This window comes from Oncorhynchus kisutch, unplaced genomic scaffold, assembly GCF_002021735.2.
Source record: "Oncorhynchus kisutch isolate 150728-3 unplaced genomic scaffold, Okis_V2 scaffold1252, whole genome shotgun sequence".
Lineage (NCBI taxonomy): Eukaryota > Metazoa > Chordata > Actinopteri > Salmoniformes > Salmonidae > Oncorhynchus > Oncorhynchus kisutch.
The window spans coordinates 50,000-62,500 of record NW_022263197.1 but is presented as its reverse complement, the minus strand read 5'-3'; the positions used below and the strand labels follow the sequence as shown (position 1 = coordinate 62,500).

General features: G+C 49.3%; 1 non-coding gene across 1 annotated transcript; it reads right to left on the bottom strand.

Annotated features, from left to right (window-relative positions):
- Window positions 1-5,169: 5,169 nt before the first annotated feature.
- On the bottom strand, window positions 5,170-5,322 carry LOC116365474 (5.8S ribosomal RNA). Its single transcript, XR_004208124.1, has one exon. It is a non-coding gene; the product is annotated as a 5.8S ribosomal RNA (ribosomal RNA).
- Window positions 5,323-12,501: the final 7,179 nt, after the last annotated feature.

Genomic DNA, 12,501 nt, shown 5'->3' with positions numbered 1-12,501 from the left:
ATGCGCCCCACTGTGGCCCAATATGGGACTAATTGGACGGGGAAGGAGATTGACCATAAAGCTCACCTCGTTGTCTCTTATTTCGTGAAAGGACGTTTTGGCCTGTGGGTAGCGGACTTGCCTGAGAATTGTCAGGCAAGGGTTCGAGACCGCAAGGATCAGCGTCTTTTTTCCCCACAGGGCCTGCTAACCCACAGCCCAAGGTGTGGGCCACCAGGTGTGGGCCCAGCAGAGGCCCATATGGGACAAAATGGACGGGGAAGGAGGAATTTGACTATAAAGCTCACATCGCTGTCTCTTACTCACGAAAGGCTGTATGGCTTAATGGTTAGGGAGCTTGACTCACAATCACCGGGTCAAGTGTTCATGCCAGGCCTGGTAATCATTTTTTTTCCCCACAGGGGCCTGATAACCAAAAAAAGGACCATAGGTCCATAGGCCCATAGGCCCATAGGCCAGAAAGCCACTGGCCTGGCCTGGGACAAAACCCACTGCCCTGGCCTCAAGGCCTTATTTGACCCTAACCGGTTTGACATGCCTTTTTCAGAGAATGAGAGGACACAGAGAGGCTTAAAAGGTTAAACTCTCTCTCATGGGATGAAGGGACATACAGGCCTAAAGGCCAAACACCCTAACAGGTTATATGCCTCTATCTGGGCATCAGAGGTCACAAAAAGGCCTCAAGGCCTTATTTGACCTAACCGGTTGACATGCCTTTTTCAGAGAATGAGAGGACACAGAGAGGCTTAAAAGGCTAAACTCTCTCTCATGGGATGAAGGGGACATACAAGCCTAAAGGCCAAACACCCCTAACCAGTTTATATGCCTCTATCTGGGCATCAGAGGTCACAAACAGGCCTCAAGGCCTTATTTGACCTAACCTGTAAAGGGACTTTTTCTGGGAATGAGAGGACACAGAGAGGCTTAAAAGGCTAAACTCTCTCTCATGGGATGAAGGGACATACAAGCCTAAAGGCCAAACACCCCTAACCAGTTTATATGCCTCTATCTGGGCATCAGAGGTCACAAACAGGCCTCAAGGCCTTATTTGACCTAACCGGTAAAATGACTTTTTCTGGGAATGAGAGGACACAGAGAGGCTTAAAAGGCTAACCTCTCTCATGGGATGAAGGGACATACAAGCCTAAAGGCCAAACACCCCTAACCAGTTTATATGCCTCTATCTGGGCATCAGAGGTCACAAACAGGCCTCAAGGCCTTATTTGACCTAACCGGTAAAATGACTTTTTCTGGGAATGAGAGGACACAGAGAGGCTTAAAAGGCTAAACTCTCTCTCATGGGATGAAGGGACATACAAGCCTAAAGGCCAAACACCCCTAACCAGTTTATATGCCTCTATCTGGGCATCAGAGGTCACAAACAGGCCTCAAGGCCTTATGTGACCTAACCTGTAAAGGGACTTTTTCTGGGAATGAGAGGACACAGAGAGGCTTAAAAGGCTAAACTCTCTCTCATGGGATGAAGGGACATACAAGCCTAAAGGCCAAAACCCCCTAACCAGTTTATATGCCTCTATCTGGGCATCAGAGGTCACAAACAGGCCTCAAGGCCTTATTTGACCTAACCGGTAAAATGACTTTTTTCTGGGAATGAGAGGACACAGAGAGGCTTAAAAGGCTAAACTCTCTCTCATGGGATGAAGGGACATACAAGCCTAAAGGCCAAACACCCCTAACCAGTTTATATGCCTCTATCTGGGCATCAGAGGTCACAAACAGGCCTCAAGGCCTTATTTGACCTAACCGGTTTAAAATGACTTTTTCTGGGAATGAGAGGACACAGAGAGGCTTAAAAGGCTAAACTCTCTCTCATGGGATGAAGGGACATACAAGCCTAAAGGCCAAACACCCCTAACCAGTTTATATGCCTCTATCTGGGCATCAGAGGTCACAAACAGGCCTCAAGGCCTTATTTGACCTAACCTGTAAAGGGACTTTTTCTGGGAATGAGAGGACACAGAGAGGCTTAAAAGGCTAAACTCTCTCTCATGGGATGAAGGGACATACAAGCCTAAAGGCCAAACACCCCTAACCAGTTTATATGCCTCTATCTGGCCTCAAGGCCTTATTTGACCTTTGTTGGCAGCCATCTTGGGCTATATGCTGAAACACCAAACGTGAATAAATCAAAAAGTACATATCCAATCTGGATGGGGTTTTTTTTTAAACGAAAGGGCACAAATAGACGATAATTTACATTGAATTAAAACCGTTTTGTATAGAACATTTTAATAGAAAATCGTGTTTTAAGTTTTTGGAAAATAGTGGATGTTACCGGAAACATAGGTGCCTGTTAGGGCCAATTTGTTTTTGACATGCTCTACTTGTTGCCCATTGAGAGAGAGGGTATGAGACGAAATTTGGGACCTCTAGCCCCTCGGGAAGTATTTTTAATCATTTTATGAAAATACCGATTTTGGCAGGAAAAAATAAATAGCCGGTCAACTGGTAACCTAAAAATAATCTCCTAATTTAAAGTAGTCACCTCGTAAGGTGTTTGAAGGTAGGCACCTGGTAACCTAAAAATAAAAAGACTGTCCTAAATGCACTTGTCGGTCATTCTGATATTAATACCCACTATGGGACTATGATAGTGGGCATCTATCCATGGCCCTCTATCCATGGGCGCCCGTCCTGAGTGCTTTATGGACTGTTTAAACTATTCTGATGGATACACATTGTTGTGCACCTGGTGATTGAAAACGTGCATCTGGTAACCCAAAATGGATGGTAAATAAATCACAGAAATTGCACTATGTCCAACTCTGGTATGGTGATTGGGGAATTAGGCCAAAAAAAAAGGGGGACAGAGCAGCTCACCTCCACAGAGGCTGACTGCTCTGCCCCCCCTTAAGGACAGTGGAACTATTGACCTTCAGACCTAAAGGCCTAACTCCCTATCCAGGAACAGGCCTCTCTCTCTGGGCATGAGAGTACACATACAGGCAGTTAGGCCCTCACTCACCACCCGGGGAACAACCCTCTATTTCCGGGGATGATTCCCAGCAGGGGACCCCCCCCCCACCTCCACAACCTTGCACACCAGGTGAACCAGGGCACCCACACTTAAGCACCCTTCCCCGGCAATAAAGCAGATAGCCGCGCTGTTAAGAACCGCGTGCACCTGGTCACCCAAAATGGACCTCGTGCACCTGGTCACCCAAAATGGACCTCGTGCACTGGTCACCCCAAAAGGACCTCGTGCACCTGGTCACCCAAAAAGGCCCTCGTGCACCTGGTCACCCAAAAAGGCCCATGTGCACCTGGTCACCCGGCGCTTTCCACCCAGAACCTAAGTCCACTCTGGGTTACCGGTGGTACTACCTGTACCCACCTTCCTTAGTCCGATTGCCCACTCTCTTTTTTGGGCTATCGGACTCTGACTTGCCCACTCTCTCTTGGGTCTTTGGGTTACCGGGTGCACGACGTCCGTTTGGGTTACCAGGTACCGATGGTACTTTTCTACCTGGTACCCCACCTTCTTAGTCCGATTGCCCACTCTCTTTTTGGGCTATCGGACTCTGACTTGCCCACTCTCTCTTGGGTCTTTGGGTTACCGGGTGCACAACGTCCGTTTTGGGTTACCGGGTGCCGGTGGTACTTTTCTACCTGTACCCACCTTCCTTAGTCCGATTGCCCACTCTCTTTTTGGGCTATCGGACTCTGACTTGCCCACTCTCTCTTGGGTCTTTGGGTTACCGGGTGCACAACGTCCGTTTTGGGTTACCGGGTGCCGGTGGTACTTTTCTACCTGTACCCACCTTCCTTAGTCCGATTGCCCACTCTCTTTTTGGGCTATCGGACTCTGACTTGCCCACTCTCTCTTGGGTCTTTGGGTTACCGGGTGCACAACGTCCGTTTTGGGTTACCGGGTGCCGGTGGTACTTTTCTACCTGTACCCACCTTCCTTAGTCCGATTGCCCACTCTCTTTTTGGGCTATCGGACTCTGACTTGCCCACTCTCTCTTGGGTCTTTGGGTTACCGGGTGCACAACGTCCGTTTTGGGTTACCGGGTGCCGGTGGTACTTTTCTACCTGTACCCACCTTCCTTAGTCCGATTGCCCACTCTCTTTTTGGGCTATCGGACTCTGACTTGCCCACTCTCTCTTGGGTCTTGGGTTACCGGGTTGCACAACGTCCGTTTTGGGTTACCGGGTGCCGGTGGTACTTTTCTACCTGTACCCACCTTCCTTAGTCCGATTGCCCACTCTCTTTTTGGGCTATCGGACTCTGACTTGCCCACTCTCTCTTGGTCTTTTGGGTTACCGGGTGCACAACGTCCGTTTTGGGTTACCGGGTGCCGGTGGTACTTTTCTACCTGTACCCACCTTCCTTAGTCCGATTGCCACTCTCTTTTTGGGCTATCGGACTCTGACTTGCCCACTCTCTCTTGGGTCTTTGGGTTACCGGGTGCACGACGTCCGTTTTGGGTTACCGGGTGCCGGTGGTACTTTTCTACCTGTACCCACCTTCCTTAGTCCGATTGCCCACTCTCTTTTTGGGCTATCGGACTCTGACTTGCCCACTCTCTCTTGGGTCTTTGGGTTACCGGGTGCACGACGTCCGTTTTGGGTTACCGGGTGCCGGTGGTACTTTTCTACCTGTACCCACCTTCCTTAGTCCGATTGCCCACTCTCTCTCTGGGCATCTGGACTCTGACTCCTGGTGCTTCTATGTGCACCTGGTGACCCATTGTACTGAAGAGGGAGGTGGAGGAAGACGCCTTCCGTCCCAAAAAAAGATTGGATCGAGTGCCTGCTTACACCCTCTCCCCCGGATTTTGAATGGCCAGCGAGAGCTCACCGGACGCCGCTGGGAACGCGACGCTTTCCAGGGCTTGGGCCCCTCTCTCGGGGCGAACCCATTCCAGGGCGCCCCTGAACTCTCCCCGGGGCTCCCGCCAGCTTCTCCGGGATCGGTCACATTACCGCACTGGACGCCTCGCGGCGCCCATCTCCGCCACTCCAAATTCGGGGATCTGAACCCGACTCCCTTCCGTTACCGGCCTCACACCGTCCACGGGCTGAGCCTCGATCAGAAGGACTCAGGCCCCCGATCGACACTGGGCAAAGCGGTCTTCTATACACCACATGACTGCCCCAGCTGCCCCAGCTGCGGAAACCCAGAGGTTCCGATTGATGACAAAGCGACCCTCAGACAGGCGTAGCCCCAGGAGGAACATGGGCCGCAAAGTGCGTTCGAAGTGTCAATGATCAATGTGTCCTGCAATTCACATTAGTTCTCGCAGCTAGCTGCGTTCTTCATCGACGCACGAGCCGAGTGATCCACCGCTAAGAGTTGTACTCTTGTTTTTCTCATTACGCACGCAGAGGCCAGAGGCCGGGCAGAGATGGGGAGGTTACCCTCCTTTCCTCCACCCGCACTTCGCCAGAGCGCCAGGCCATAAGTTCAAAGACAAAGGTTTAAGAATAGGGAGGCTTCCGGGAGCTGCGCTTGCGTCCTCGTCGCCGAAGCGCCAGGGAAGCCGCGCAGACATTGAACCCCCACCTACGCCGGGGCGCAGAGAAGTTGACTGGGTTCCCAGTGCCGCGCGAGGATACGGGGCGATACTCAAGCCGCTTACATCAGTGTTAGACCATTTTGGGAAGTCCCGGTTCACCGGACACCCCCAGTCCCCTTCGGTAGCGGCCTCTCCACCCGCCCATAGGTGAGTCATGCAACCGTGGCTAATGGGGAAAGGGGATGGAGCCAGTCGGGCACATCCCAGGCAAAGGGGGGGAATGCGGGGGAAGCGGGCTAGGACCGATGACACCCGCGCCGGGAGAAGAGAGAGGCGGGAGGCGTGAGCCCCCTACCCTACCCAACCCGCAGCATAGCTGGATTTTCGGCGCTCAGCCCCATGCCGGCGGCTGGCAACCCGTTAATGATCCTTCCGCAGGTTCACCTACGGAAACCTTGTTACGACTTTTACTTCCTCTAGATAGTCAAGATTGATCGTCTTCTCGGCGCTCCGCCAGGGCCGTGACCGACCTCAGCGGGGGCCGATCCGAGGACCTCTCCAATCGGTAGTAGTGACGGGCGGTGTGTACAAAGGGCAGGGACCGGAGCTTATGACCCGCGCTTACTGGGAATTCCTCTCGGTGAAGGGTAGACACACGCTGATCCGCTCAGTGTGTGATCCGCTTTCAACCTGTCAATCCCGTCCGGCCTGGGTGAGGTTTTCGGTGTTGAGTCAAATTAAGCCGCAGGCCCCACTCCTGGTGGTGCCCTTCCGTCAATTCCTTTAAATTTCAGCTTTGCAACCATACTCCCCGGAACCCAAATACTTTGGTTTCCCGGACGCTGCCCGGCCTCAGACAGACCGCTTGGGTCAACCGGGTAGGTCCACATTTGAAGACAGGGTTTGAGAATACGTGTTTTTGGTGCCGATGCGTTACGGGATGACCATCACCACATGCTTCGCAGCCTGAGTGTGCCACTCCCCGCACCGGAACACCAATGGAGGGCCACTTGGTCAGACAGTTCGGCTCGAAATCGCTACGAACGTTGCGCGGCTGGAGTGTATCGAAATTAGGGGACCAAAATTCCGAAAGGGGCTCCCCCGATAGAGGCAAATCCACTTGGGTCGGGAGGGAACATCCATCAGAACACCAGCCAAAGGCCGGCCGATAGAGTCCCTCCCAGGTGGAAAACGAATGCAAATCAGTCAGAGGAAATTAAACTCCCTGGACAACAGAGGACAACCATGGAGACGCACCGTGAAACAAGTATGGGACTGGACTGGAGAGCTAGCCCTCACCGGGACTAAACAACCACCAATCGGTCGCCGAAGGGACAGGCACCTTCATTGGACCAGAACCATGGTCATTGATGAACCAAACCCACAAGGTAATAGCTGGGATAGAGCAACTGCCGGGGCAGAGCTCAATATCCTCCCATCACCAAGCTGGGAAACGTGGCTCAAAGTTAGGATAAATCGGACGCCGAAGGGTCTGTTCCAACCACTAAATCGGACGCCGGCGGAAAAATGTCCAAATTACCATGGTTACGAGGGGCTCACATCCCTCAAAAGTACCCAGTACTTATTTTCTATTCGGCCTGATCAGTTTGACACCACCCCCGTCTCTCTAGGACATGGAAGTCTTGTTGTCAAAAACCAGGTTTCTGATTTCGCGCCGGTACCTGTCTGGTCGACCCACCCCCAAGTGTGTAATTGACGTTCAGGCCAATTTATCGATATAATCTCGGAACCTCACTGGGTTATGTGTATACCCGCAATTGGGGGTAAAATTCTGTTTAAACACAAAACGTGAATAAATCAAAAAGTACACATCCAATCTGGATGGGGTTTATTTTAAACGAAAGGGCACATATAGACGAGCATTTACATGGAATTAAAACCGTTTTTGTAGAAAACATTTTAATAGAAAATCGTGTTTTAAGTTTTGGGAAAAAGTGAATGTTACAGGAAACATAGGTGCCTGTGAATGCGAAATGTTTTTGATATGATGCAATTGTTGCCCATCACGAGAGAGGGTATGAGACGAAATTTGGGACCTCTAGCTCTTCTCGGGAAGTATTTTAATCATTTTCTGAAAATTACAGAATTGGTCGGAAAAATGGCAGAGGCCCCACTTTTCACAGCCGTGCACCTGGTGATTGAAATGCCCGCTATAGGAGCACCCTACTACGGCCCTCTTTCACTCAGGGCCGTCCTGGGTGCTTTATGGACTGTTTGACAAGTGCTGGAGGAGGAAATAGAGCCGTGCACCTGGTGATTGAAACCGTGCATCTGGTAACCCAAAATAGACCCGTGCACCGGTAACCCAAAAATTACATTAGCGGTGTTACAAAAAATGAATGCCCACTTGGGACCACCCTAATACGGACCTTTATCCATGGGGACCTATACCTCCGTGCACCTGGTGATTGAAAATGTGCACCTGGGAACCTAAATATTAAAATACTGTCCGGTTACAGCCATCTTGGGCTATATGGGCTATATGCCGGTACACCAAAACGTGAATAAATCAAAAAGTACATATCCAATTGGATGGGGTTTTTTTTAAACGAAAGGGCACAAATAGACGATAATTTACTTTTAATTAGAACCGTTTTTGTATAGAACATTTTAATAGAAAATTGCGTTAAGTTTGGGAAAATAGTGAATGTTACCGGAAACTAGGGCCTGTTAGGGCAATTTGGCTTGACATGCTCTACTTGTTGCCCATTGGAGAGAGGGTATGAGACGAAATTTGGGACCTCTAGCCCCTCGGGAAGTATTTTTAATCATTTTATGAAAAATACCGATGAGTGCTTTATTGGCTGTTTAAAATATCACGATGGATACTGATTGCTATAGAAGCGGTAACCCAAAAACACAAATATGGTCTAAATGCATTTAACGGTCATTCTGATTTTAATGCCCACTATAGGAGCACCCTACTACGGCCCTCTTTCATCAGGGCCGTCCTGGTCTTTATGGACTGTTTGACAAGTGCTGGAGGAGGAAATAGAGCCGTGCACCTGGTGATTGAAACCATGCATCTGGTAACCAAAAACACAAATAGGTCATAAATGCATTTAAGGGTCATTCTGATTTTAATGCCCGCTATAGGAGCACCCTACTACGGCCCTCTTTCACTCAGGGCCGTCCTGGTGCTTTATGGACTGTTCAAGTGCTGAGGAGAGGACACCACCCCCGTGCACCTGGTGATTGAAAACGTGCATCTGGTAACCCAAAATCGCTGATGAATGTTACAGGAAACATAGGTGCCTGTTGAATGCGAAATGTTTTTGATATGATTGCAATTGTTGCCCATCACGAGAGAGGGTATGAGACGAAATTTTTTTTTTTCTGGGACCTCTAGCTCTCTTCGGGAAGTATTTTTAATCATTTTTCTGAAAATTACAGAAATTGGTCGGAAAAAATGGCAGAGTCCACACTTTTCACAGCCGTGCACCTGGTGATTGAAACGTGCATCTGGTACCCAAAAATTCAAATATGGTCCTAAATGCATTTAAGGGTCATTCTGATATTAATGCCCGCTATGGAAACACCCTACTACGGCCCCTCTCTCTGTCGGGGGCGACCTGAGTGCATTATGGACACTTTGAAATTTCACGATGGATACTGATTGCTATAGAAGCGGTAACCCAAAAACACAAATATGGTCATAAATGCATTTAACGGTCATTCTGATTTTAATGCCCGCTATAGGAGCACCCTACTACGGCCCTCTTTCACTCAGGGCCGTCCTGGGTGCTTTATGGACTGTTTGACAAGTGCTGGAGGAGGAAATAGAGCCGTGCACCTGGTGATTGAAACCGTGCATCTGGTAACCCAAAATAGACCCGTGCACCCGGTAACCCAAAAATTACATTAGCGGTGTTACAAAAAATGAATGCCCACTTGGGACCACCCTAATACGGACCTTTATCCATGGGGGACCCTATACCTCCGTGCACCTGGTGATTGAAAATGTGCACCTGGGAACCTAAATATTAAAATACTGTCCGGTTACAGCCATCTTGGGCTATATGGGCTATATGCCGGTACACCAAAACGTGAATAAATCAAAAAGTACATATCCAATCTGGATGGGGTTTTTTTTTAAACGAAAGGGCACAAATAGACGATAATTTACTTTTAATTAGAACCGTTTTTGTATAGAACATTTTAATAGAAAATTGCGTTTTAAGTTTTGGGAAAATAGTGAATGTTACCGGAAACATAGGTGCCTGTTAGGGCAATTTGTTTTTGACATGCTCTACTTGTTGCCCATTGAGAGAGAGGGTATGAGACGAAATTTGGGACCTCTAGCCCCTCGGGAAGTATTTTTAATCATTTTATGAAAAATACCGATGAGTGCTTTATTGGCTGTTTAAAATATCACGATGGATACTGATTGCTATAGAAGCGGTAACCCAAAAACACAAATATGGTCATAAATGCATTTAACGGTCATTCTGATTTTAATGCCCACTATAGGAGCACCCTACTACGGCCCTCTTTCACTCAGGGCCGTCCTGGGTGCTTTATGGACTGTTTGACAAGTGCTGGAGGAGGAAATAGAGCCGTGCACCTGGTGATTGAAACCGTGCATCTGGTAACCCAAAAACACAAATATGGTCATAAATGCATTTAACGGTCATTCTGATTTTAATGCCCGCTATAGGAGCACCCTACTACGGCCCTCTTTCACTCAGGGCCGTCCTGGGTGCTTTATGGACTGTTAGCCAAGTGCTGGAGGAGGAAATAGACCCGTGCACCTGGTGATTGAAAACGTGCATCTGGTAACCCAAAATAGACCCGTGCACCCGGTAACCCAAAATTAAATTATTTATGGACACTTTCACATATTTTTGTGGATGCGGATTAAACACATTTTTAATCATTTTAATGCATAATGACACAAATACAAGGGTGAATTTCAAACAAATATGCTTTATTTAATCAGTTAATCATTGATTGATTTGACCCTCAATCAGTGCCCGGGCCCGGCTGGCATTTTTGGGCAGATTATGGTACCTGTAGTGACGTGCCTGGGTTTCCAGAGAGTGACACATATGGTCAGCAACAGTTCCCCGGTCTGTAACTGAGCCTTGGTTAAAGTTCAACGTGGCAACACTGCGTCGAATTGTACCAAAGGTCACTTTACTTCCAATGCCAAACTCTTCAAAGATTTGCCCCACATACTCACACAGATTACCGTAGGGTTGACCGCAGGATGTGAAAAAGAACAGTTCTGTGTCTGAGGTCAATCCACTCAGATGAGGCCTGATTTTATGGAATCGTTGAAGCCAAGTGTATTCCTCCTGACATAGAACAATTCTGCACTCCCCGAAGCTATAGTTAGTTTTGTGGGAAGCTATAGACATCTGATAACCCCCACCTTCAGGGGTTATTTCACTGAAATCAGTCACACTAAACATTGTGACTGGGGATCGTCGAGTGCCATTAAATATGGCCAACCGGCTGGACATGAGAGCTGCAAACCTACGCCTGTCAGAGCATGTGGCACGTTCCTCCAGCCTACTGAGAACTGAAGGAATGGCTCGATTGCTTAGCTCAACAAAGCGTTTTAACTCCGCAGCGCTGAGCACCTCGTCCCTGCAGCGTTGGCGGAATTTTGCCCTATGCGTTGCCTGGCTCTGCCGCGAGTCCCTGTCCATCTTCGCCAAGCACAGTAACATCTTTCGAATTGCAACGACCTTAGCTTGCATACCATTTGGCCGGAACTGAATAAGATAATTGAGGAAACCTCTAACATCAGCTCGGTACATTTTTAAGGTGGATGGTGCCAAACCACGGCCGTCACATTGAGCATACCACACAGACACACGTCTGTAGTTATCCAGAAAACACAGTCCTTCATTGGCCTTGTCCTCCGACATAATGCGGAGGAATTCCCGTACTCGGGACATACTGGTGCGACTATTGTCAATTCGTTTAACTGAAGGGGCTGTACCCACAATATAGTGTTCATACTGAGTCAAAATTGCATTACTCCAAACCTGCATTCGGGATGGCACACCGCCGTCTTCATCACTCTCGCTCTCAGTAGAAGTCGCCACGACGCAGCCTTGCTCCCTCGGTTCCGAGCACAGTTCACTACGGACCTGACTGGTTGGCTGCACCGCCGCCGAAGAACCTGCCGTCTGATCCCCCTCGGCCACCAGCTGCTGCTGCTCACCCTCGTCCACTAGCTGCTGCTCACCCTCGTCCACCAGCTGCTGCAAAATCACAGGGTCCTCCGGCCGCGGTTCAAGCACTGATTCGGGCTGCTGTCTCTCAGTCGAAAACCGGCTAAATTGCATAGCATTCGTCCATTCCATAGTACCGAACTTAAGTGCATGTACAGACTTCAAATGTCGATCTAGCCGCACTATATTCTGTTTACAACAAAGTCCACAGTCGCGTCTTGGTCTGCTACTCATAGCTTCTCTCTCCTGCCTTCCTCCGTGTCTCTCTGTTTGCTCAAACAAACACCTAACCCTAACCAGGGCTTAATGCGCCCCACCTGTGGCCCAATATGGGACTAATTGGACGGGGAAGGAGAATTTGACCATAAAGCTCACCTCGTTGTCTCTTTATTCGTGAAAGGACGTTTGGCCCTGTGGGTAGCGGACTTGCCTGAGAATTGTCAGGCAAGGGTTCGAGACCCGCAAGGATCAGCGTCTTTTTTTCCCCACAGGGCCTGCTAACCCACAGCCCAAGGTGTGGGCACCAGGTGTGGGCCCCAGCAGAGGCCCAATATGGGACAAAATGGACGGGGAAGGAGAATTTGACTATAAAGCTCACATCGCTGTCTCTTTACTCACGAAAGGCTGTATGGCTTAATGGTTAGGGAGCTTGACTCACAATCACCGGGTCAAGTGTTCATGCCAGGCCTGGGTAATCATTTTTTTTCCCCACAGGGGCCTGATAACCAAAAAAAGGACCATAGGTCCATAGGCCCATAGGCCCATAGGCCAGAAAGCCACTGGCCTGGCCTGGGACAAAACCCACTGCCCTG